The sequence below is a fragment of the Lissotriton helveticus genome, chromosome 9, assembly GCF_964261635.1.
Source record: "Lissotriton helveticus chromosome 9, aLisHel1.1, whole genome shotgun sequence".
Taxonomy (NCBI): domain Eukaryota; kingdom Metazoa; phylum Chordata; class Amphibia; order Caudata; family Salamandridae; genus Lissotriton; species Lissotriton helveticus.
In genome coordinates this window covers 1,291,832,114-1,291,859,348 of record NC_136070.1, presented here as the reverse complement: position 1 = coordinate 1,291,859,348, position 27,235 = coordinate 1,291,832,114, and the positions used below count along the sequence as shown (strand labels likewise).

Below are 27,235 nucleotides of genomic sequence, written 5' to 3'. Positions count from 1 at the left end.
CCGGTAATTCTGAAGGCGTTCTTTCCTCAACCGGCTACGCCAGCAGAAAGAACATTGCATTCGTTAGATGTACAACAGTGCTTGAAATTCTATTTGGAACGTACTAAGGGATTTCGGAAATACAGTTATTTGTTGCCTTCGGGGGTCCAAGCAAGGGCCTTCCGCTATCCAAACAGGGCATTTTAAGATGGATCCCGAGTGCCATTCTGCATTGTCACACTGCTGCAGGAAAACCTCTGACTGGGAGGATTCGAGCACATTTCACAAGATCTGTGGCTTCAACAGCCCTCTTCGCGGGGGTGCAGATTAAAGACATTTGCAGAGCTGCTACCTGGAGCAGCGTTCACACCTTTACCAGGCATTACTGCTTGTAGTCTTTACTACAAGATTATGCGGCAGTAGGACAGGCTGTCCTGAGGAACCTCTTCCAATAATTGGTGAGCTTTCCTTTCTATCCCACCTTCCGTATTATACACTTTGTCATGTTGCCTATTGCTATAGTTTTATGACACCACAAAATGTGGTTTTGTTGCAAACTGCTTGCTACTCTGATACAAAAGCATGGGAATCTATGAAAGTTCCAATACTGGGGTAAGAAAACAAGTTACTTGCATGTAACTTTGGTTCCCCAGTATTGGTAACTTTCATAGATTCCCATGCGCCCACCCACCTCCCCGAGGAAAGCTCAGCCTACAACAGATATGGTGTCTGGTACACAACGGCTAGGAAAATCTGAGGCTCTGAGGTTCCTTCAGGAGGGTTCTAAGGGGTGAGGCACTTCTGATTGGCTGATGCCTAAGTTTGGTCTCTTTTACAAAAAGAGGGTGATATGCTACAAAAGGAAATGAGGCCTAGGCCTTTTTCCTTTATCTTTTGTACCTACAGCTATGGTATTTTTGTTACCGAGACTCACATTCCGACGACAGGGAATGTTACAAAAGCATGGGAATCTATGAAAGTTACCAATACTGGGGAACCAAAGTTACAGGTAAGTAACTTGTTTTCTTCCAACCTATAACATGCAGTTTTCATGCAGCTTAGACAGTTCATAGCTCAGTGTGCTATATTAGGGTTGTAACTTATGAACTGCAAGTAACAAAAAGATGTCTGTGACAAGCGTAACCCACTGAGCTATCAACATAAAAGTTATTTGACCTGCACGATGCACATTCTTTGCAGCAAATGATTTGAAATGGAACGAGATGCACACCTCCTTTTTTCTTTCTTTTAACTTAATCTTCGATTTTGTCCACCGTTGCGTGCTCACTGGTAAGGGTGCCTTACCCCGTTGGCCCCTGGTTACAATGGTTCAAGGAGTTTAAGGCGACACATCCCCCCAAAGCAAGTGGCACAGCTGTAGGCTATTTGCGCTTTCTTTTTCCTGATGACACACTTTTATCATAATTTTCTTTATTTTTTAACAAGATTTTCTCTTCTCAGTCCATCTTTAAACTCCACACGTATGGTCTCATGCAAATGTCCAATGTTTTCTCATGTTCAAAGTCATCCTTCTGGACCTCATTTAAGAACAAGTACAGACGCATTCAGGTCATAGGAAGCAGTATTTTATTAAACCCAATGCATTTCGGGCAATTTCAGCCATTCGCCGGGGGTCACTGAAAAAGTTAATAAAAGCAAACTTTAGTTACCATTACTCATTTGCTTAATCTAAACCGCAACGGAATCCTGCAATGAGACATTATACCCCATTACCCATGCTAACACCTCAATATTATGCGTGATGAATCTCTACTACAACATCCAATCTGATGCAAACACACCTGTTGTAAATAATCTCCATCTATGTGGTTTTCTTTCACTGTCTGACTAATACGGTGCCCTGCTTTATTAAGGACGAGTTTATCTTAAAACATTCTCCTTGTCCTTCAACTGCCACTCTCATCCTCTCAATAAGTAGAACTGATTTTTCCAGCAACGTTCTACCCATCCTGCTTTCCCGACGCCGTATAATGTAAATTTAATGAATCTACTGGTCTTTATCAACCTTCTTAACATATGCCCTCTGTCCCACGTCTCTCGCAACCCATGGAGCACAATTCATTTCACATTCTTCCTTCTACGTAGCCAAATCTTCATTTATCTGCCCCGTTGTTCTCGTTACAATATTTCATGCTTGAATCCAACCTCGCTGGCTGCCATGCTCCGTTTCAAGCGCGTGCATGTCCACATTCTAAAAACATGCTGTTCTTCTATCACCGTGAGGAATACATTAGATCACTTTTCCAGTTTCACCAACATACCGGCTTCAGCTCTATGGCATTCACTTCCTCCTCCCTCAATGCCAGAAATAGGTTTCACTAACATGTTATAATCTATAGCACTCTTGTTTTATCTGCACTCTGACTGTCTGAGGTTAACATTTATAGGGGCCATGACAAATATGAAGTTAGGGAGGCATTTCTGCTCCCAGAGTGGATGTGGCTTGGTTACAATTGGTTCTTGTCCTCATAAGTCACAAGGTCCCCCTGGTCATGTGATCTCATCTGGCTCTAGGATGTATGCACATGCTGCCTCCAAGATCTCCACTCTTGAAAGGGAAGACGTGGGCCTGCTCGACAGGCTTGAAATTAAGGCCATGGCCTGAATAACTGGGTAAAGTGGCAAAACTAGCCAGAGTTCTTCAAATCAATAGGGTTCTAACATAGGGTAAAAGAAAGTACATACTTTGTTCACTTATTTAATTAGTTTTAAACATTCAGCGGAAAGACAATTGCTGATATCTCGGGTGCATGTGCCCGGAGGAGTCACACCTTGAGTGTACATTGTTAGTCCCCGATTTGAAGTGGTACAAACTACCTGTCTTTTGTGACTGGAATAACAGGAATGACAACCAGTATGAATAAGGTTGTGGCCAATATGACACTTGGATTTAGTGTCCAACCATTTTTCTAAAATTGTGATAACTGCTGTTTTGTGTCGGCGTAATAAGGACTGATGCATTTAGAAGACTGAAATGACCAACACCCAGTAGAGATTTAAATATCAACCTATTCTTAGATCTGCCCAGCAAGCCACAGCGTTGACCTTGCGGAAGAGGTGTGATGTGTCGGATACATGGCACACAACCTAGCAGGGAGGTAGCATATGTGGATGTAGCCTCCCCAAGAATGTCCCATGGACTACGTCCTCGTTGAGCCTGTTCAAAAGTCACACAGGGCTGCTCTGACTTCACTCAACAGAACACTTGCACTGGTAACCCATGGCCATGTACAACCCCTGAAATCTAGAAAGAGGATTGCCTTTAAAAAGGAAAACAGCCCGATATGGTTGAAAAGAATAGAGACCAGAACAACGACATTAGAGGAGTCCTCAAAGAAACCACAGATTTGATTTTTAAAGTAAACTGGAAAGTGTAACAGATAAGAAAATGTTAACAGATGGGAATAGGTTTCAGAATCTTCAACTATTTATAGAAAGATCATATTGGGATGAAATTGTAAAGCTTTCAGGCTGTTCTGGTGACTGGAATGGGGCCATCAGACACCTACTATACTTGGTATAACGATGCCCTAAGGGAGAAAAAGAGGGTCTTGCGCAAGACGGAGAGAGCCTGGCGTAAAGCCTATGATACGAAGGCGAGAAGCGTCTATCTGCTTGAACTAGCGAATTATAAGCAGGCAATTACAGCTAGGAAGGCAGAATTCTATGAAGAAAGGATTATCACAGCGACAAACCCTCAAAAAGAAGTTTTCAGAGTCCTAAATGAACTTAAAAAAGTGAAAGAACAGAGGCCGGAGTTCACTCTAGAGGACTGCCAGAGTTTTCAGAATTTTTTCACCAGCAAAATTGCGGATCTTAATTCGGAAATTGCCTGCACCCCCATACATGCCTGCCCTCCACTGACCACGTCGGCCAAAAAGCCGGTGGCTAGACCTCTGGAGTTTCTTCCCCCCATTATGAAGGAGGACCTGCCCAGGCTTATCGGGAGAGTGAAGTCGGGTTCCCAGGCAGATCCTTGTCCCCCTGACGTTTTCAAACTGGCTATGCCAGGAATTGAAGAGGAGGTATTGAATCTCTTGAACTCCTCTCTAGCATTAGGAAAGGTTCCTAATGCCTTCAAGGAAGCAAGGTTGATCCCTCTGCTGAAAAAGCCTGGGGCAGATGTGAAATGCCTAAAGAATTTTAGGCCTATCTCCCAGATCCCTTTCTTGGCCAAGGTGTTGGAACAGCACGTTTTGGCCACCCTTTCGGACCATCTAGAAGGGAATGGCCTGCTGGAACCTAACCAATCTGGGTTCCGTGCAAACCACAGCACGGAATTGGTCATGCTGTCCATCATAGATGAGCTTCGAACTAGGGCAGATAAGAGGATACCCGGCGCCCTGGTGCTGTTAGACCTCTCCGCGGCGTTTGACACCGTCAGTCACAAACAACTGTTGACGCGGATGAGAGACTTCGGCATCCGGGGCACAGCCCATGCCTGGTTTGCTTCTTTTTTACAAGGGAGAATACAAAGAGTTCAGTTGGGAGAATTACTCTCCACGGCATCACCAATCTCTTGTGGAGTGCCACAGGGGTCGGCTTTGTCGCCCTTGTTATTTAATATATACCTTCAACCACTGATTGGACTCCTGAATCAGATGGATTGTCAGGTATATAATTACGCTGATGACACCCAAATCATTATCCAAATGGATGATGGGGCACCAGCTAATCTGCAAGCCATCTTGAAGCAGACAGCTAACTGGATGTCACTGAATTCTTTAAAAATTAATCCGGAGAAAACGGAAGTTCTACCTGTTACCATCGCCGGCAACCCATGGCATGATGGATTCTGGCCGAGGGAACTTGGACCGCCCCCGGAGCCGGCAGTGGCTGTAAAAAGCCTTGGCATTTATGTGGATGATAAGCTCTCCATGCGGAAACAGGTCACCACGGTGGTAGGAACTTGTGTTGGCATGTTGCGTCAACTTAGGAAGATCGCGCCATTATTGTCCCATTCTACCCTGCGAAGGGCGGTCTCTGCTATGATCCTGGCAAGACTGGATTATGGTAACTCGCTTTATTTGGGCCTACCTCAAAAACTTTTGGATAAACTGCAGTTGGTGATGAATGATGCCGCCAGGCTCATTCACAAGAAACCCAGGAGCACGCATGTGTCCCCACTCATGCATGAGTTACATTGGCTCCCAGTAAGGCAGAGGGTGCTTTTTAAAGGGTTATGTATTGCACATAAATCCCTTTATGGTAAGGCACCTAGTTACATCAAGACTCGCCTGACCCCATATACACCGTCCAGGGTGTTAAGATCTGCCGAAGCAACTATGCTCACGCAACCCCGGTTCAGATTGGCGACGGTGGGCGGTCGTGCCATTTCCAACACCCTTCCAGGGGTCTGGAACAGTCTACCGGTGAACCTGCGCAAAGAACCCAATTTGCTGACTTTTCGGAAGAAGCTGAAGACGGTTCTGTTCCAGAAAGCTTGGGGAGGGCTATAAATCGCCTGTAGTGTTCCTTTTGGTTCCTGTGGTGTTTACTGGACAAGCGCTTAGAGACCCCTGGGTTATATAGCGCTATATAAATCGAAATAAATAAATAAATAAATAAATACTAGAGCATGGCCTACCTCCAGATAGCATAAGCTATTTATTCCACTCTGACGGCACGTCATTTGCTTTTAGAGACTCAAGTTCCAAATGATATTGCATCTCCAAGATCACAGATGAGAGCATCATATAATGGATGCATGACAGACGAAGCAGATACTACATTGAATCATACCAGCTCATCAAAGTAGTAGTTGCTAAAGCACTTGCTACTAAATCTTCATTAGCGGAAATTGCTGTCGATAGTTAATTTCAAAAGTCACATTGAAAGGGTTGACATGAAGGACCATTTGTGTGCAAGAATTCATCCAATTACCTAGGTCCATGACTCCGTTCCCACAAAGCCCTCCACAGAGGCTTGACCTAGTGAGATGAACCACAAGTTTCTTCTAGGTAGACTTTCAGACACACATACAAATAAGCACCGACATTTGTGTACCCCTGGATTCCTAAGGGAAGTTTTACAGCTTTTAAAGGACAATTTGCTACAGCTGGGTGGCACAGGTTAGCTCTGTGTACATCTGCTTAGTTGAAGACTAGTTTGGATACTAATTGCACACGAGCTGCCTCAAGAATGCCTCACAGGCCTGTTCAATATGTTCCTGACCTTAAACGTCACTTGAAGTAAATCCTAGCACATAACCTCCCTACTAATATGAGGCTTACTTGGCTGAAGAAGAGTGGCTCAGGAGCTGCCGTAGTACCCGCGGAGCAGGCCCTAGAGTACAAATCCATATAGTGTAAGTATTAAATCTGGTTTACATCCAATTCATGAGAATATTTTCAAACCGGGTATGAAAAAGCCTCCATTCCCCCATAAATAAAGCCAACGATTGAAACTTGGTGTTTTGGTGGGGAGTAGCAGAACAGGCCTTCCTGAAAGTCAACCTGAGGGGATGGCTTAACTTTTTGTAGCCTTTTAAAACTTTTAACTGTATAGAACTGTATAGCAAGGTCCCATCCCTACACCAAGGATTGCAACACATACCAGCACCTACAGAACCTGAAAAGGACTGCGGCTAAGAATGTTAGAGAAAGGGTTGGAGCTACAGAGAAGATAAACACTGCAATTTGGTTTTCAAATAAAATTTAAACTCACGCCTGACCATGTACACTTTAGCAATGGCAGAGTCTTTCCTTTATTACTTCTCTCAACAAGAAAAACTTTAGCCCAAGCACTAGTTATTAGTCATCTAGACTATGGGAATATGCTTTTGGCCTCTGCCAATGTGACATTGCTATCTAAGATTCAGGTAGCACAGAACACAGGTGCACATCTTCTCTGCAGCCACTCACCTGGACCCGCATCTGCCCCTCTTAGACAGACCTTACATTGGCTACCTGTGAGAAGCAGAACTATTTTTAAGATTAGCTGTTTCACTCACAAGGCTCTACATGGTAAAGGGACTACCTATATATCATTAAACTTCACTCACTGTACCCCCTCCATACTCTTAAGACCATGAGACAAGCCTTTGCTTAGGCTCCCCAGATTCAGAAAGCCCAGGTCAGGATGTAGGTAGTTTTACTTCCCTGCCCCTCACCATTGGAATAACCTGCCACTGCAATTAGGTATCTGAGAACCACGTAGGGAAATTACTCAACATTCACCTATTTTAAAGGTAGCCCTCTTTATCTGTTGTCTTGGTCTTATGCGGAGATGCTGGGGGTGATTCAGAGTGCGTAATCTAATGGCTAGCCTTTAAAAACCCAATATGGTGCTCCGCAACACTCCCCACTGCTGCCCCCACCTCAACAGTTGAATCTAATCCATTGAAAGTGGGGATCAGGAATGAGCAGGTACTTCACACAGGAGGATTGCTGCAACTTTGCAACAGATCAAAGGAGTTACTAAGTGGAGTGGACCTTGGAATTTAGTACACAATCCATAATTGGTACATTGTTCCCTGTATTTTACACTAAGCATTTTGAGAGAAAATGTGGTATACAGAATTTCATTCAAGCTTTGTGATAGCGACTAATCAAGCCAAGTCCAATGGATTCTGTCCGAGGAAGACTGGTTAGGCTCATCTCAAATACCGTACAACTAAAATGTACAACAGAGAATTACAGTAGAAGGAAAGCACCTTTCAGTAAAACCTATTTCAGAGAAAGTATCATAACCTCTGGGTGAATATGGTAATAAAGTCATCAGGTAGTCCATGTGTTAAGCAGGTAGTTTTATTCAAGTAAGATGTTTCCAGGTAGAGCCCCACCAGGAGCAGCCTTACTACTGCTCAGCCCATCCTCCACCTGACATACTTCACATCCAGGCATCCTCACATTCCATTACACCGCCATGCACACCAACATTCCACTGCACATTCAAACTGGCTGAGCAGCAGATATAACACATCTCCTTTCTTTACAGAAATGACAAAAGAGCTGCTACAAATAGTGCATGCAAAGGATGACAAACCTTTTACATGCAACACCATGACATCAGAACAAATGCAAGACCATCATTGTAGCAAATTGCCGATGCGTGAGCATGAAGATAAAAGATCGAACCATTTCATGAAGGTCCACAACAACAGATAAAATAATGCAAGCAAAGAAAACCATAAAGGAAATAGAAAGTATAAATAAACAATGTCCATTTTGAACCAAACCAAGAAAACGCACACAATACCACACCACTAAACACAAACCAAACCCAGATACCAGAAACAAGCTGGCTGGCCAGGCCAGGCCAACAAGAAGATGGTACAAAGGATCCCAATCGCAAGGCGCGGTAGGGATCCTTGCAAACAAGAACAAATAAAAAACACGTAGAAAATGTGGAAAATACATTCCACCGCAAACAGACAGCATAAACGCTGCCCTCCACCCTTACCCATACTATGGGTGGTACGTGTGGAACACAACTCCACACAAAATATATTGCATGAACATTGCCCTACACCCAGACCTGAAGTTGGGGTTGCATGTTTTGAAAGGCGCTTCACACTGAACATGTAAAAGTACACAACTCAACACCCAATCAAATCGGAAGAGAAACCGCAATCACTAGGAAAAACACTTCAAAATCTGGCTTCAACTCAGCCCTTCACCAAAACCCGAAGTAAGTGCGGCAAGATGCTCCACACGGAACATGTAAATGTGCAGAACTCTACACTCAAAGTAGTTAGGGAAAACGGCAATCACTAGGAAAAACACCCTCACATCAACAATCTGCACTACAAAGGGTGGTATTTCTGCACTAACCCACAACCAGATATGAGTGATAGACAAGTACACAACTGCAACGGTGGGTGATATTTCTGCACCATCCCACGAGTACAACTCATCCCACAACACAAAAAGAAACGTCCTGGGATGCAACAGACTGCACAAAAAACTCCAGACACAACCGGTGGTAAGCCACTGGGCAATAGATTAAAATGTTAGAAAAACATTGCAGAAACAGGTGCTTCCCTACTGTGAGCAACTCCTCACCCGAAGTCCCTCACAACTACCATAAGGTGATTTGCAGTTAACAGTCCTTGTGGCAGTCCAAACTAAACAGTGTACCCAGTTGTGAGAAGTTGACCTGGTATATGATCACTATTCTAGTGAACACCTTGCACCAGTCTAAACAACCCTTATGGTGATTGTTGTAAGTCAACCTTATAGACCAGCTATCCTAGTGGTAGCGTGGACAGAACAGTCTTAGGCTAAAACACTCTTGAGGGCGTGTAAAGCCAGCTGTTTTACCATATGTAACCCCTTGAATACCAAATGAAAGGACACCACTCAGGATATATATAAAATACATATGTATTTATTTACTAACACACTCCTCTGAACTCTTTATGGGAACAGAGGCAAAAGCACATCACAAGTTACTTAGTCAGAATGTCAAGTTGCACAATTTACGGTTAGGCCCGAGGGGCGAAGCAAACCATATACCATGTACCCGTATAAGTACCACGTCACGAGGAAAGGAAAGGCCTAGGGCCTAGAGAATCGCTGGGGCTACACTATCTGAACCTTAGGTTAGGAGTAGGAGGCCCACAGGCGGCGCGTGCAGTGTCTTTACACACAAGCGTGAGTCAATGTTTAGTCAATGGGAACTTAGAGTTTAGAAAAAGGAGGATTCAGGACACTTCCGGTCTAGCTAGAAGGAAACAACTAAAAACCTAGACACTTGGATAGTCAATACCCTTGGGAGCACCGAAGTACTCGTGTTACCTCACCCACGGACGGCGGGTGCATAAGTGTGAAGATGTGTTCGGTTTCGCCGTTGAAGTCTATGGAGCCTGTGAAGAAAGATGCTGCAGGCGACCAGGAGGAAGGTGTCCGGATGGATCCAAGGGCGGATCGAGGATGAAGAGGACCTGATAGCAGAGGGGATAGAGTCTGGGTCACTAGCCAGTGACCGGGTGGAACCAGGAAGGAACCAGACGACGTTGAGGAGCAATCTGGTGCTCTCGTGAAGTTTGTCTCTTCAGCCACGCGGACCAGGAGGTGTCGAGGATGACCAGGTGCTGGAGAGGAGCTGTCCCACGAAGGTTCTCGCAGATGGAGGGGTCGACTGCTGGATTGGAGTCAACAAGCCTTGGCAAAGGCAACCCACGCAGGATTCAAAGAAGGCTTCTGATGCAGACCAGCAAGGTCTAAGGTGCCTCACCTTTGCATGGAGGCAAGGGCCAGTCTGGAGCAACCAGATCAGCAAGTTGGTTTCAAAGGATTGTCGTCACAGAGGCTACTAGCTGGCGGGCCAGCAACCGGACAACGCGTCGAGCAGAACACTAGCAGAAGGGCCCCAGGCAGAACTCGTGGAGTGTGGAGGGCTGATCTTCGGTGCAGGTGGAGCTCTGATTCGGGGCTTCTCAATCCCCAGTGCACAGCTTCGAGGATACCTCAGGAGCTGCACAGTTAGCAAGTCGTAGGATACATTTGAATTTATAGCATATAACTGTCAATGACCGTGTTTGGAGAACTCTCATAAACCAATTAGCGGTCCTGGAGCTTACCTCTATGCGGTGTAGAAGGTGGTGACATTGGAGTCTAGCGATGTGAGGAGCTATGACCAATTTATTGTGGCTGTATTTCACTCCGTAACTTGGGGGCCATTTTTGTTGTTGCTTGAATTTAGGCTATTTGCACCTTCTATGCTTTAAGTGAAACTTTGTCATGCACCTAACTTTTGGTCTACCATAAAAAAGGAGATCGGAGAAACCTGGGGAAATAGGATCAGCTTCTCCTCAAGAACTAAGAATGCATGTGCGATATTAGATTTTCACAATTGTACGTTTGTTAATCATTTTCTTTTCATTTCAATTGCAGAATTGCACAGCAAGAGAAGGTCTCCATGCAATAATATGACAACACTAACTTCGGGGAGAAGCACGTGTGAGATACCATGAAGAGCAGGCTATCCGTCTTGCTTCCTTTGTCTGCTAGTGTCCAGCTCTACTACATCGACTGCTTGCTACATGTTGAACTTCCGCATCTGTTCTACAAAGTCTGCATCATTTGTTTGTATTCACCCAATTGCTAGACATGGACGACTACTTCTGGTGTCTTTATGTACCCTGGTGCTCTCTAGAAGTTTCTTTGTGTGTTGGCAATCACCCAGTTCCTCTAAAGAGACTGCTTCATCTAACTAAAGGTTACTGATTCTCAGTATGGACTGATTCATGTCTACAAACACCCTCCTGTTCTACAAACTGTTTCCTATGTTTCATGCATCCTTCTACAGTGACTGGTTGTATTGTATCTGCAGGCATTGGCTGTTCATGTTTTGCAAGGCACCCAGCTGATGTAAAAGACTGGTTCCTGTGTCTCCTCCACCCATCATTTCTAAGAAGGCTACATTCCAAGTCTACAGTCACCAGACTTTCTTGCGGCTGTAATTTTGCAGAGACCATTTCCATTGTCTTTGGTTAGCAAGCTGTTCAGGTGCCTTCTTATGCAGGCAGACCAGGGAGATATTGGCAGTACCAGGGGTTTGAACATTATTTCCTCTGGTCATCTGGACTGCAACACCCCTAATGTTGTAGTCTCTAGGTTATTGTGACTTCCTGAAGCATTTCCCATAGCTATGAAGGAGCCCCATTTCAGGTGTAGCGCCTTGAACCGGTCCTTATTTTTAGCAGTAGTACGGATCAACTGTCTTGCTTATTCCATCATCTGTATAGACCCTAATGCCTCAACATGCATATTGCAGAAGTGGGTAAGGTTCAAGTATGATCAAAGGCCACTCAACATCAATCCTTTTTTGTTTTGATTAGAAAATATGGTCATTGCTCAACCATCCAGTTTCCTATGGCTCAACATGAATGGTAATTCCTAATAATACAACATTTCCTGTTAAAAATCCTTTAGACGCAAGTCTTTGATCTGTCTGGGCAGGAGGAGGTAGATTGGATATGCCAGGGTAGTGGGAAGGAGATCCGAGCCAAAATGGTATTGTCATAGATCTCATAAGGGGAAGTAGTGTACACACGAAAAAAAAGAACATTCATGCAGGGAATAGATCGGTGATCTAGGGTGGAGGACGGGGATTGGAGATACAGGCAGTAGGACTGAATTGAACGTGGGGAGTGATAAATAGAAATAATGGGTTTCTTAGGGGGGTGAGAGGAAGAGGTTATATAGGGTGGTAGTAGGAAGAGTAGCTGCTTGGCTATGGTGAGAGATAGTGGTTACTCAGAGGGGTGTGTGAAGCTGCCCCACAGGGTCAGGGGAGTAAGAGTGGTTGTGGTGGGTGGCAGGAGGAACAGTGGTTACATCGGGTTGTGGAAAAAAGTCATTTATAAATATTGTATTTGCTAATTGGTATAGCAATTACTGCGTTGCATATAGTTTATAGACCTCAATTATGCACCACTCACTTTATCCCTGTTTACGATCCTGGATTGTGCTGCTTGAATAGACTACGAGTTGCTAAGAAATGTGATTTGTGCTTCCGTTTTTTACTGTGTGGAGGTTGGTGCATGTTTTAAAATGTTATGGTTTTTGTTTTTACAGTGCACACTTTTATGGTTATTTATAACAATAGTAACATATACTGATGACTCATTGGCTGAAACTAATCAACACAGCAAATCAAAAGGTACCAAGCCCTTTGGGGGTGGAGTTTCAATCTCACATCTCAGTGCTACTTCCTCTATTCATTACTGAAGCTGCTACATTGATCCCTATGGGCCTTAGCGGAAGAGAAATATTCATGCATTTCACACTAGTTCAGTGTTTCCCAAACTGTGGGTCGCGACCTACCAGTAGGTCCTGATTTTTGGTGGATTTGGAAAGTCTAAGCAGTAAAGATGCCTTTCAAATCGGTCTTTCCGGTCCCGCAAATGTGACAAGTTAAATACAAAGGTCAAATACCAGGCACTGTGCTCTGACAAATTGATGGTAATTTTTTTAAAACAGGATTGGTGTTTACAAAATCCTCTTATATTGCAGTCAGAGAAGGAAAAATAGTGAATTGTGACAATCTTGCTGGGGTGCAGAATGTGTGAACGGAAAGGCTGTAGGATGTCATTTTTTGTAACACAGCAAAATGCAAATCCTGTAAATCAACTGTAAACATTCAGCAGTTTGGAAAGCAAAAATTAAGCACATTTTTTTACATTTTGAATTTTGATTGAAGCAACAATTTTATTGGGGTCAAAACAAATGAAGAACTTTATTTGGTGCATGCACACATGATAAATATTCACTGAAACTCTGTTTCCGCATATTAACATTTGTGTTCAGGATAGTTTTATTATTTAAACTGTATGCCTGCAAATGTTGTCTATTTCAGTTGATATGCGGTCTGTAAATGTGTGCTACCCCACATTACATTAAAAAACGCGCCTGCCTCACGGCCATCAAAGCTAGATGGGTTACAGTAGTTCTAAAATGTGAGTTGTGGTTTGAAAAAGGTTAGGCACTGCTCTGGTTTATAGAAAGTCTTCAAGTTGCAACATTTCACTTGCTGGTTGAGTGAAGCCTCAAGGATCCAAGCAGGTTACTTGCAATACACATTGAAGAAACTTTGAGTTGGAGGAATTGCTACAGTAGGGTTCGTTTTGGTTCCATCCAGATTAAAGCTTTTCAGCTCCACGATGAGCTTTTTTTGTTTTTTTTGTTTTATATAGCATGAACTTGACCTGAAGATACCTGGTATCGGAGCGCTTTACACGAGCACCAGTTGCATTGCATGAGGCTACATTCCTTTTAGCTAGGCACGGGGAGATAAAGTGATTGGCCCATAATCACAGGGCACTGCGCTTCTTTGCCGAGGCTTGAAACTGGTTCCCCAGATTTGAGGTTGTCCGCCCTAGCAGTGAGGCCACATCCTCTCCTAGCTTTAATTGCTAGAGTTTCATATTTGAAGCACTACAAAGTTACACCCTAAAATTCTCCACCAAAATAAAAAAAAATGGGTCGTCATTCTAAAATAGCACCACCATGCTATTTCTCTAAAAAAAAGCAGCTCTACTTGCATCCCTCCCCAACGTAATACTGAATACAAAGAGAAGAGAAACATTCAGTGTATTATAGACTGGGTGAATTTTACCACAAGAGCTTATACCTTCCGGTTGTAAAACATTCATGCAACCCTATATTTTGTTTTACAGCTGCCTCAAGCCATCATTTTCTCCATAGTCTGTTGAGGAGGCAGTGTCCATGCTCAACTAAAAGTGTGGCTACACTTTGGATATAGTCCCATCTAGAAATCTTGGAATGATCAAGTAAAATGTTGCTTCTTCTGCAGAGGCCTACCTGCAGACACATTAGTAAAAACCAATTGATGCATCTATGGATTCAGTCCTGGCTGCTTACTAGACACACAGTGTGATGAAAGGGTTCCCTCAAGCAGGCGTTTTAAGGTGTCCTTGCTTAGTTTGTGCTTTAGAACGTGTGTGATGGTTCAAAATATCCTTTTATATTACCACCTGCACTACAACCATGCACAGTTTGACCGTCCTGTAAAGTGCCAGTAAGAATGGTGGGAACAGCCATCTATAGGCTAATACTTCACTTCTTTGTCTAACTTCTAGCTGTCCCAGCTGGTTCGAATAGCAGGCAGGATGGAAGAACATGGTTTAAAGCATCACAAAAGCAAGTCTGACTTGTTGGGTCCAAAAATAGCAGTTTTTAGGTCTCGCTGAGTCAGCGCACATGCGCTGCTCGGAGAGACTTTAGTAGGTGAGTTTTCAAAGTGCTGCTGGCTGGCCTAGCGCTTGCATTCACGCGCCATCTGTCTTTCCTCCCGCGTACTCCCTGTCTCCGCCCCTCCCCCGCGCTTACAAGCGTTCGGGATTCTCCCAGTGGGAGCATCTGTCAGGCAATATCACGTCCACCTTAAATGTCTCTTCCGTCACTGCCTCTTTATGATTTTGGCTTTCCCCTCCCTCCTCACGTTAGAAGCCCTCCCCCATCCTCTGAGCAGAAGATCAGCAGTGGGTTTCTCAGTACACAGCCGAAGTCAGACGCCAAGTCTCTTCCGTCGCTGCCAGCATGTTCTCTCCTCTCCCTCTCTCCAGGCCCCTCTTGTCTCCAGACCTCACCTAAATCCTGAATGACTCTTGTCTTTCCCCTATAGACACTCATCTCTCTCCCACCCCCAGTCTGCTCGCCCTCTCTGCCAGGCTCCCTCCATCTGCCCCTCCACCCTCCCGTGTCCTCAGTGCTTTTCACGCTTGGCTGAGCCCTCTGACTCCCGCAGCGAGCGTTCGTTTTAGACACAGCTGTACATATTGAGTACATCAGTGGCTGCCTTTAAACACTGCAAAACCCAGGTTTCACCACCACTTTCCTTTTCACTATTTATTTTATTTTTATTTTAAGTTTTATATAGCGCTAGCTTGTTTATGTTAAGTGTAAGCAAACTTGCTGCATCGCCTCATCTGAGTACCCCATGCTGACCATAATTGCAGACATGTGGGGGCAATGTACTCTATCTGACCCCCTCCATTATCTGCAAAAACCTCCTCCCGTGCCACCTGGTTCCCCCGCTTTACCCTTGTAATTAAACCCTTTGCTGCCCCTCCCTAAGCCACCGAAACGAGGGCCCCAATGCCCCTCCACTCTCACCACTCCCACTCCCGCCCTTTGTCTCCCTCTAACCCACCTCCAACATTAAAAACCTTTCTTATGCCCCCCTCCTGCTACCCCTGTTGCTTCACCCCAGGCCAATTCCTCTTTGTGAGTACTCCGACAGTAATAATCCGCCCGGGATCACAGGACGTTGGGCCACGCCAAGATCAACAAGCATTTTTATTTTTATTTTGCAGAAGTGGGTTCCGGCGTGCAGAGCTGACCTTTGTCTGTTAACCTCCGTGCATGAAATTAAGGAGTACAGGGAATGGCGAGTGAGTTCAAAGAATGAAAAAAAAAAAGCTCGCAAGGCTGTCCATCCACAATAGTTTTCCAAGCAGATCACAGGGAAGTTTTTTGTTTTTTTAGGAAACGGGGGGTACAGAGGGGGTTGTGGGCTACCAAGATTGTTTGCTTACGATGACCCGTGTCTGTCCCAGTGCATGTTGCCACCTCCTGCAAATGGCGATTTATTGAAAGGAATTAGCAAGGGACTGCCCTTTGATGTGAGAGGATCCCCCCTGCCCCGGCAGTCCACTGACAGCCCCCCTCACTCTTCCCTTAAAAAAACAGCTGCACCGTGAATGGCAAAATAAATGTGACCTCAGCGGCGAATCCTTGCTTCAGCCATTGAAGCAATTACCAGTTTTGCAAGAACTAAGTTACAAGGGTCTAAGAATGGCTCCTTGGAGAGGACCTCCAGTGGCGCTCTATAAATCGGAGTAATAAGTGACCGCAAGCTCTTGCGGTGCTTTTCCAAGAAAGAGCCACCATTTCTAAACGTTTTGTCAGAATCACTGTACACTTTTAAAATGAAGTGGTCTGCCCATGCTCACGATTTCTTGACAGTATTTGTGTATTTCTCTTAAGGGTTTTTTGTGTGAAACAAACTGAACTAAGTCTCAGAGTTATAAAACTAGTCACTGCAGTATACATAATTAAAATGTAGGAAATACAAACTATGCAGTTTTGGGCTTCCAGAGAAAACAAACTATAAAGGAAGTGTCAAAACAATGGCTTTACATCTCTAACGCTTTGGGCTGAACCAATCACCTCCAGGCTCTGTAAGCAAACCTACTCAGGTCAGTCCTTGTGTTTCTCTGGCTTGGTGTGGACAGTGACCCCTCCTGTCTTTAATTGCGGCGAGAACAGACTGTGCACATACAATGCACTCACTTCTCATCTGGTCATACTATGGAAACCTTCCCATGCCTACAAAAATATAAATATAAACCGTGCGGGGACCTAAGTAGCTCATCTGAACACCCCATTTGCTATGCCCCCCCCCCACACACACCTTATCTCTAATTCTGACCATGCAGTGACCCCTTTTGGTAGCTCCGTTGCACTTTGAAAATAAGCATTTGCAATACAGTAGGTCTCGCATTTTCGCAAGTTTAAGCTATTGGCATTGTAAATAACAATGCCTTTTATTTGCGTTTTAAAAACCAAAACATAAATAAAATAAATTGTCATTTACAATACCAATAGATCAAATTCGCAAAATGCAAGACCTATTGCATTGCAAATGCTTAGGTCTCGTATTTTAGAGAGTTTAAGCTATTGGCATTGTAAATGACAATACCTTTTATTTGCGTTTTAAAAACCAAAACATAAATAAAATAAATTGTCATTTACAATACCAATAGATCAAATTCGCAAAATGCAAGACCTATTGCATTGCAAATGCTTAGGTCTCATATTTGAGAGAGTTTAAGCTATTGGCATTGTAAATGACAATACCTTTATTTATCTGTTTTGAAAACCAACACATAGATAAAAGGTTTATCATTTACAATTCCAATAGCTCAAACTTTTGCAAATGCGAGACCTATTGCATTGAAAATGCTTGTTCTTCTAGGAACTACTAGTCGCATGTGTCCTCAGTAAGAACTTCAGGCCTGGATTTACTAATGAATACATAGTTATTCAAACTATTAATTTGTAGACCTGCCCTTTAAGCATCGATTTCCTTTTGTCTGTGGCCGTTCAGAGTTGTGCACACTGTTGAAGCTGGGCATTGGAGACTTGTATATCACACTGGCACCTTTCTGCCTGGCCTGCGACGGTGTTCCTTGGTTTGTTTTTCATTGTTAAGATGGTCTTAACAGCTCTGCATAATGCAGGTACATATTAGCAGTTTTGTTATGTTGGAGGACCAGGCATAACTAGCTGTAGGATTGTGGAGGGTGCCTATCTGCTAACTATTTTCGATTTAGCAATGTCTGGGTACATTGACTTCTTGAAGAGCTTTGTCCAATGCTCTCACCTTTTGGAACCATGGTGTATAACCTGCCTTCTTTCTGCTACATCTGCTGTGATCAAACACTGGACAGGTGGTCATTCTCATAGGTCTCCCCAAACCACCCATCCCCCAACCAAAGAGGTATGGAACAATCTAGATAGAACGTTGACGCTCACGAAACGGATAGTTTTGGCCATACTGCAAGAACTAATTATTTGTCGTCCACTCTTGAGTTTTTATTGTAATCTTTTATCTGCAATTTCCAATTTTAGTCATGTTGTGTTTTGATAGCTATGTGCTGTGTACTTTGACCGGCTGTACTACTGTTCAGGATTCTAGTTTATCTTGTTAGCAAGCAATAGGAACTTCTGAACATTTCTGTGCAATAGGACAGTTGAATACAGCAGCTGTATGTGAATCCCATGACATTGTTCAAGTCATTCTAATGTCATTTAGGATAACTAAATGTTTTAATAAATCATATTGTCATTGTATTTTCTTATATGCAAATATATTTTGAATGGATTTATATATTGTGGAAATGTTTTGTTCAGTTATTCACAAATAAATAAATATTTGACTGGTAATATGCTTTCACTGACTGGTTCTGTCTGATACATTTTGGTTGCCACATTGTTCTTGATATTTCCCCCAAAAACCGTTCTAATTAGTGCCACTGTGCTCATGGTCCACCACTTGTGTTTTGCAACTTGTACTTTGTGGTTGGCTGCTATGTTAGTCTTCTCTTCCAGCGCTGATTGTATGTAGCACCGGCTAAAATAACTCTCCATTTTTTATACTGATCACCATGCATATGCACACAATGCTTAGCCTGCACCCTCACATACTGCTGGCCCTGGGCACCAACATACTGCTCACCCTGCATACACACACTCTGCTCACTCTGCACACTGCTGGCCCTGGATATCAACATACTGCTCACCCTGCATATGCACACACTGCTTAGCCTGCACCCTCACATACTACTGGCCCTGGACACCCACATACTGATCACCCTGCATACTCACACAATGGTCACCGTGCATAATCGCACTCTGCTCACCCTGCATACTCGCACTCTGCTCACCCTGCATACTCACACTCTGCTCACCCTGCATATTCACACACTGTTCACCCTGCATACTTACACACTGCCGGACTTACATATCCATATACTGCTCACCCTGCATACGCACACTCTGCTCACCTTGCATACTTACACTCTGCCTACTCTGCACACTCACACACTGCTGGCCCTGGACATCTACATACTGCTCACCCTGCATACTCACACTCTGCTCACCTTGCATACTTACACTCTGCACACTCTGCACACTCACACACTGCTGGCCCTGGACATCTACATACTGCTCACCCTGCATATGCACACACTGCTTAGCCTATACCCTCACATAGTGCTGGCCCTAGGCACCCACATACTGATCACCCTGCATACTCGCACACTGCTCACCCTGCATACTCTCACTCTGCACACTCACACACTGCTGGCCCTGGACATCAACATACTGATCACCATGCAGATGCACACACTGCTTAGCCTGCACCCTCACATACTGCTGGCCCTGGGCACCCACATACTGATCACCCTGCATACTCACACTCTGCTCGCCCTGCATACTCACTCTGCTCGCCCTGCATACTCACACTCTGCTCGCCCTGCATACTCACACTCTGCTTACCCTGCATACTCACACTCTGCTTACCCTGCATACTCACATACTGCTCACCCTGCACACTCACACAATTCTGCTGACCCTGGACATCCCCATACTGATCACCCTGCATACTTACACATTGCTCATCCTGCATACTCACACTCTGCACACACTCTACACACACACTCTGCACACACTCTGCACACACTCTGCTCTCACTCTGCTCTCACTCTGCTCTCACTCTGCTCTCACTCTGCTCTCACTCTGCTCTCACTCTGCTCTCACTCTGCTCTCACTCTGCTCTCACTCTGCTCTCAGTTTGCATTCACTGTGCTCTCAGTCTGCACTCACTCAATAGGCCGTAGGCGGAGCTAAGCGAACGCCTATGGCCTATTGTGTGTTCAGTTTTAAAATAGCATGCACCCAAAGGCCAATAAAATTGGAGCTTGGATTCCACAACGGCACGAGCGTTGTAGAATGCAAGGTCCACATTCAAATCCTCCAGAATAGGCTCGTGCAGTGTGACACTGCATGCGCAGTGTATGGCAGGTCTCGGACCTAAAAAGGAGAATGAACAAGTTAAACGGATGTAATACAGTAGCTGTAGCAATCAAAACAATAATAGGAGTGAACATGCTGGTTAACAAATATATTCTTAAAGCTATTGTTTATATAGTATTTGTAAGAGTTATTGAAATATTGAGTATATCTTTCTAGAGTCAAGTACCCCTTACAAGCTTGCAATTACGAAATTGGCTGCCAACATCTTTCTCAAATTAGATATCTGTGACAAACTTACACATCCTTTATTTATGAGCATGTCAGTTCCTGCTATTATTACAGTAACTGCCGTTTTACATACTGATAGCGCGGGAGGTCACCTAGCCTACCTACCTGGGCCCTCGTGAGTCGTAACCTGGTAACCTGCGCAATTCTTTCCTCAGGGAAAATAATACCACTATCAGTGAAAACCTTGGACCTATACCAATGACCTACCAATCCTTGCATCGGTACCTAAAAGCCCTTCGGATCAGAGAGTTAGTTATAGAAAACCAGCTTAACAATCAATGGTCAATATTAATGAAAAATCCACAACACTGAATAGTTTCAAAAACTTTATCTAAATCACTTTAGTTTATAATGCAATTTCAGTAGTACATCACGCAAACGTCTCTCAATTAAAAGAATGCAGATCAGTAGTACAATCCTGCGCAAAGTGGACAAACGTTTGTTAGGCATGAGCAAATTACATTATGGTCATTAAACATAGAAATAAACCCTACTTAATATTTACCTAGCGTCAGTAGAAACTTCATCCGGTATCATGAAAAGGTATAATGTCAGGACCCCCAAGAAAGATGTCAGTCAGGGACAGCCTCGTTGCACCCAAAGGGAAAAACGGTATACACCCAATAGGACCTGCACCTTCAAGAGTTACGACCACTTCCCACAGATTAGTTGTAATCGACCAGCGTCACTCTTCTCCATAGTCGTCAGTCAGGAAACTCGGGGAAACACCAAGCCCTACCGCCAATATAACCAGCTGGAACTTAATATTTCCCCAAGCCTTCAGCCTGTGCCTTAGGAATCCTCTCAGTCAGAGTTCTCCTGCTAGACTCCTTCTTCTCCAGCAACTAGTTAGGACCAACTTCTGAGAAGCACTAGCACCATCAGCTATAACATCTCTCGTTGGTACTTGGTATTTCTCTGGGTTCTGCCCCAAATCTCAGGACAGATCAATATAGTGCACCACAGCACTTAGAAATTCAGCAAAGTAGTCCGGACCCCAAGGACGATTATCAAAATCACTGACAAAGTGCTCCGCCAGCACCTATATGTTTCCTTAGAGACCTCAGCCAAGGCCTCAAGAAAGTCGGACAGAGCGCTTCGCAGCACCTCTGCTTCAGGAACCTATTGAAGAGTGTAGGGTCAGTGTCAGGTCAGCTACTGGGACAAGATGGACAACTACCTATCTGTGCCCACCCTATTTATACTGTTCCTAAGGTCAAGTACCTCCCCCAAATGTTGCAAACTGTCATAATTCTCAATTGTCATTGGTCAGTCAGGTATGAGGTAAGGTGTACACCCCCTAAAAGTCCCCACCCCTGTCAGGCCTTTCCCATGATATCACTCTGGACCAAACGGCGCATGTCACTACAGTTACAAAAGTCTCTGAACGTGAAGTCACGTGATTCAAAGTTTTCTGAAGCATCTTCTCCACAACTGTCTTTGAATACACTCCAAGGCCACCTGGTCCAAGGCCGCAGGTCGCTGCGCAGAAGCTCTTGCGCATGCTCAGTACAATTAAGGATGAATAGGTCTTGTGTTTAGTCAGTCATCGGCAATTTGTTACATGCAAGAATAAGAAAAAAACAGGTTTTAGACACAGCACACAATAATTTCACTGTATACCACTTAATTCTATACTATCCCCAATTAATCCCATATATTTAAGCATTTAGTTTTGTTAGGCAAACAGACAGCCTTATTGCAAAGCAGCAGAGCAAGCCTCTAAGATTACATTGTTAGTTTGCAAGATTGCGCAAGAGAGAAAAAAAAGAATAAACCCCCCCAGAGGAGTTACGCGCGTCACGTGAGTGTGACAAACGCATGCGCAGAAAGGTTCCCGCTTGCCAGCGGGCATTTTAGTTCTTAGCATATTAGATTTAATAAAGCACATAGACAAGCTTCATTTTCTAGTAGCCCCTGAAATGCAACAGAATTAATAATACAAACAAATCCATTAATATATTAATACTTTATCTACTTTGGGTCTTGACTCCGCAAGTCACTTGGCATGTAAAACTTTGCTTCATCAATACTTTCTCTCTACAAAAGTGTTTGCCTGTTTACTATATTTGCTACAGACAGTATAAACACTGAACATAACTTGGTAGTTCTTTAATTGTTATCAGTACAGATTACAGTTCTGTCTATACCTTTTTTAAGTAAACTACCAATATATTACTGAACTTGGATACCTTTTATACATTCATAAGTGACTGGTCTACAAGCTCAATAGACACCACTTCACTTCAAAATACGATTTGCGCATGCTACCCTACTAAATACTGTAAGTTTTTCATTAGTTCAGATGCTCTCTCCACACCACCCAGTTTTGTACTGCTTTGTTTGCTATAAGATGCTCAAACGTGAGACTTTGCTATTGGATTCAAGGAAGCCTTAATGAGATGGCTGTAATGCCACAATACAAAGCCTGTTTCCAGTCTAGAAAATGCATAGCTTGGCAGTTTTGGCTAGACTGTTACCATAAAGCACAAGGTCAGACAAATTTGCATATGGCCATGTCTAAACTGGAATGGCACAATGGGCTAGAACACTGATGGATTAAGCCCAAATATTTTAGCTGGTTTAAGTGTTTCATTAATTCAGATGCTACGTCCATTACCACTGCCTTTTATACCAAATTCTACTAAATACAGTTTCAGTTATTTACTTGCTTCAAAAGTATTCAAATTATGCCATACTTCACCCATATAGTACTTGTCTCTAAATATATGTTTTTTACTTCTTAACCAACATCAATAGAGATTACAGTCTTTTAAATATAAAATTTGCTTACCGTCTGCCAATATCATTATCAGATCAATTACACTTTACAGACTCACAAGTACTTATTTTTACAAGCATGTCACTAAAATAACTAGCAAAAGAACAATAAACAATTATAAAAAAAACACGTGCAGCTGTGCCGCTTAGCAATGTGACATTTGAATTATAGTATAAAGTCTCAGTTAGTTACTTTGTTTAGGTGCAAATGTTAACTTTTTTGCCACAGATGTACATAATGCTAATTTTGAATGCATCTTTCTACTACTTTTACTGACATATATCCACATAATAATTTTCGCATGTAATATTTAGTAAACCAACTGTTACCATATTTATGACATCAAGTACTTACCCCATGCTTGTACATACTTCATACATTTTTTAGACATATTTTTTATTAGTACATAAATCCACGATACATCTTTAAAATCCATATACCATATCGGCATCATATGACATTGTCGGACATATCTTTGTTGATCCCATTTGTACAGTTATTGCATGTTCACACTTAGGAAGTGCTAAAGCCGGCCTTAAGCAGTCATCTGCATATATCTTGCTACATGCAATACAGCAATTAGGACCCTCCACTGGTACAGCTAACATACATGCCCTCGACAAGAGATAACATGGTATTTGACACCTCTGTTCAGTCTATACAATGTCTGTATGTCACATAACGTGTGAGTCATTTTATTTTAACTAACACACCCACAACAATAACCATCATCCCTATCCTCACCCTCTCCCCTCCGGCACGGCGACTAATTTTTGCATAATCTACTATCTAGCTCGGCGACTAATTATTGCATAATCAAGTATCTAGTTTATCAACGCTAGTTTTCATTTTGGTTTGTGTGCACATCAAGCCATTGGGCCATAGAGACACTCCTGCTCATGTCTAAAAACCTAGAACCCACGTGCCATTGCTCTGAACCGGATACCACACATTCCATCCTATGCATCAAATTCCAGTATGTCTACTGACCCAGCTCCTCCAGTAATTGGTACCACTCCATTGATATTGCTGTCTTACGCAACCCTCTCTGCTCTTTTCTATGTAGCTCGGCACCCTCCACTCTGCCCCATTTCAGAACCTCATCATGCCAGGCCTTCAGCAATGGCACCGTGGTAGCTTTCCAGTGCATTGTTAGGTTGCACTTAGCTAAGATGAGTGCCAGTTTGTTAAATTTTGTAACCGGACTACCTTTCTTCCCATTAGGGCCCAACCGTAGTAGGCAGTATACTGGGTTATAATTGTCTCTCACTGGTGCTATGTTAGTTAGTAGCGTGCTTATAGCCTCCCAATAACGCCATAGTTGTGGGCAGTTCCACAACATGTGCATCAAATCCGCATCTGTGTATGGCAGTGCGGGCACATATACGAATGGTCTGTAGACCTACAACTCGGTTTGCATGGCATCAGATATGCCCTATGCAGAAGCATAAGTTAGATGAACATAAATTTTGGGTTCTTTGACACCTTTCTATGGTATTTTATCAACACATCGCACTCCTTATCGCTAAAATCCCATCCTACGTCCCCTTCCCACTTTTCTCATAAAACCCAGAGCGGCACTACTGCCACCGCCCTTATACCTCTGTACAACCACCTGGTGAAGTGTCCGCCAATGTCCATCAGGTGCTGCATTGTGACTAGCGCATGCATGGCCGGTTCCACCCCTTCTGGTGCCCATGTACTGCGGGTATAGTAAAAAAAGCTTGCATGTAACAAAAAAAAGTGTCTGGTGCTCCATGCTCCCTCACAAACCTATCATGCGACATTATAGTACCCTCTTTGAAGAAATCACCCACTGTATTCATTCCCACTTCTTCCCATGCTTCAATTCGACGCATTTTGCCTATCTATGTCAAGATCCCCAAAGAGATGTATAATAGGGGCATATGGAATCGCCTCTGTAGTGTAATTAACTGACTGTCTCCAATAAAGTAACACAATTCTCAAAACTGTGGTGCTAACGATGATATCCTGCTATTAGACAACAGAAGTGAATGAACTTCGCCCCTTTGCCATGCTGAGTGTCTCATGCCTATTTCCTGCATATTGCGACCCACCAGCCAGTATGCCAGCCAGTGCAGTTGCCTCGCATAACAGTATGCTTTCAGATCGTGGACTCCCAGTCCTCCCTGTTTAGTGTCTAAATACAAATTACCTAGTACTATGCGCCGTCTGCCCTTAACCCATAATAACTCAATTAGCAGAGTGGAGAGTGCGGCAAACATCCTAAACGGTACCAGTACAGGTAGGTTGGTGAAAAAGTACAACATCCTGGGGAGCACCACCATCTTAGTAATTGCCGCCCTCCCCACCACTGAAATAGGCAGTGTGACCCAAAACTTAATTTGAAACTGCAGCAAATTAATATCTCTCCGCAGGTTACCCTTCAGAAGGTTTTCCATTGCCCTATATATATTGATCCAAAGATATTTAAATGTGACAGATGCTATCTAAAACGACCAATCTCCAAGTACATACTTCATACATAGCATTTAAAGCTTATTAACTGTAAAGGTACAATAAAGACAACAATGTTTGTAGCACACACTTCACTTTCTAGCAATGTTCAACACTAGCATTGTAATAAATGTACTTTTAGAAACTTACTTGTAGCAATAATGTTCAAGTATTTCACTATAGTTATTATTTTGTATTTTTAAAATGTTTTTTATTAAGCAAAGAAAAAGGTATATAAAATACATTTCACCATTGAATTAAAGTCATAATTATTAGAAGCTAGTACTACATAAAACAGTGCAAAACAAGGTATCAAACTTGATTCAAAACAGTAATTTCCTATAAGCCAATCCTTAAATTGTAAAGTGATATTGTGCAATAACCAGCAAAAACAGTGCCACACCATAATGAAATGCAAACATTATAAAGTGCAATTACTATAAACCAGTAGCAGCCAGTATTGTCATTCATATTTAAAATGATAAAAATGTGCAAATGCAAGCAAACTTCATAAAGTACAATTGCCCTAAAAAGTGCTCATGATTTTTGCTGATATCATTGCCAAATATCTAATTGCCAGACACTCATAATTACATTGTAGTATCTGAATATATTAATAATTGCAGAATCTGATACAAAATCAACCTCTGTATCAGTGTAGAGTTTACTACCCCCTCCCCCTCGACTCCTCTATCTTTCTCAAGTAACTCCAAATCTTTTCAAATTTTCCAATGGCCCCTACCCTACTAGAGTGAGCTTTTTCAAACTTACAAGTCCATTTTATTGAACCATTTCCACTGTGAGGGAACTATACTGCATTTCCAATTCTGGAGTAATAACTAACAAGCTACCATGCAAGAGATAGATAAAAATGTCTCTTCAGCCTTTGTTAGCTTCGTTCTGTCTTTACATATTCTAAAACGGGCTGATTGAGGCTCAGGCTGGATTCTCTTTCCAATTGCTAACTCTATTTCCTTAAAGATTCCCTTCCAAAAAGATTCCAATCGAGGACAAAAATAAAAAATATGGTGCCACCCCCCCCTGAGAAATAGCTTGCCAACTAAAACACTTATTTTTTGTCTCTAGCTACATTCTCCCCAATGCCTCCGGGGTAAAATAGGCAAGCCACCGTGATAAAAATTGCATTCTTTTAAAGTTGGCTGCACGCAATAATTTAGTTCCTACATGGCATATAGTCTGCCAATCTCTGCATGAAAACACACACTGCATTACATTACCTGCCTTTCTAAATGTTTTTCAACCACAGTTGCTTGTCCTTGTTCATGTAGCAACCTATACCAATTGCCAATACCTTTCATTTTCACCCCATATAATGCTGTCGCTGATGCTGTAGGAGAGTCACAGAGAACGTTAACGTCTTTCACAAAATGGACGATTTGAATATATTCGAAAAAGATACATTTCATGGGGTTGTTTGCCCTTGCCATTACTTCTTGCCAAGTTAATACCCTATTTTGAATCTTAAACTGCCTCCGCTCTCGTAACTCAGTCTTACCAGTTCCTTAGGTGACTTGTCCTTAGCTGAAGGTTGAGTCTGGTACATTACTTTAGACTCAAATATTGTACACCCAAGAAGCCTGTCTTTAGAGCAAAAGCTTAGAGCCTAAAAAAGTATACCTTTAGGGTCTTGTGTCTAGTCTTTTTAGGGAGTATTAAG

At 43.1% G+C, this 27,235-nt stretch overlaps 1 protein-coding gene across 1 annotated transcript in view; it reads left to right on the top strand.

The window, feature by feature from the left end:
* LOC144780831 (uncharacterized) overlaps positions 1-16,866 on the top strand; it is a 38,539-nt gene extending 21,673 nt beyond the window's left edge. The window contains exon 6 of the mRNA XM_078659332.1: positions 10,839-16,866. The gene's annotated coding sequence lies outside the window, so the exon portion shown is untranslated. The remainder of the gene's footprint in view (positions 1-10,838) is intronic.
* Positions 16,867-27,235: the final 10,369 nt, after the last annotated feature.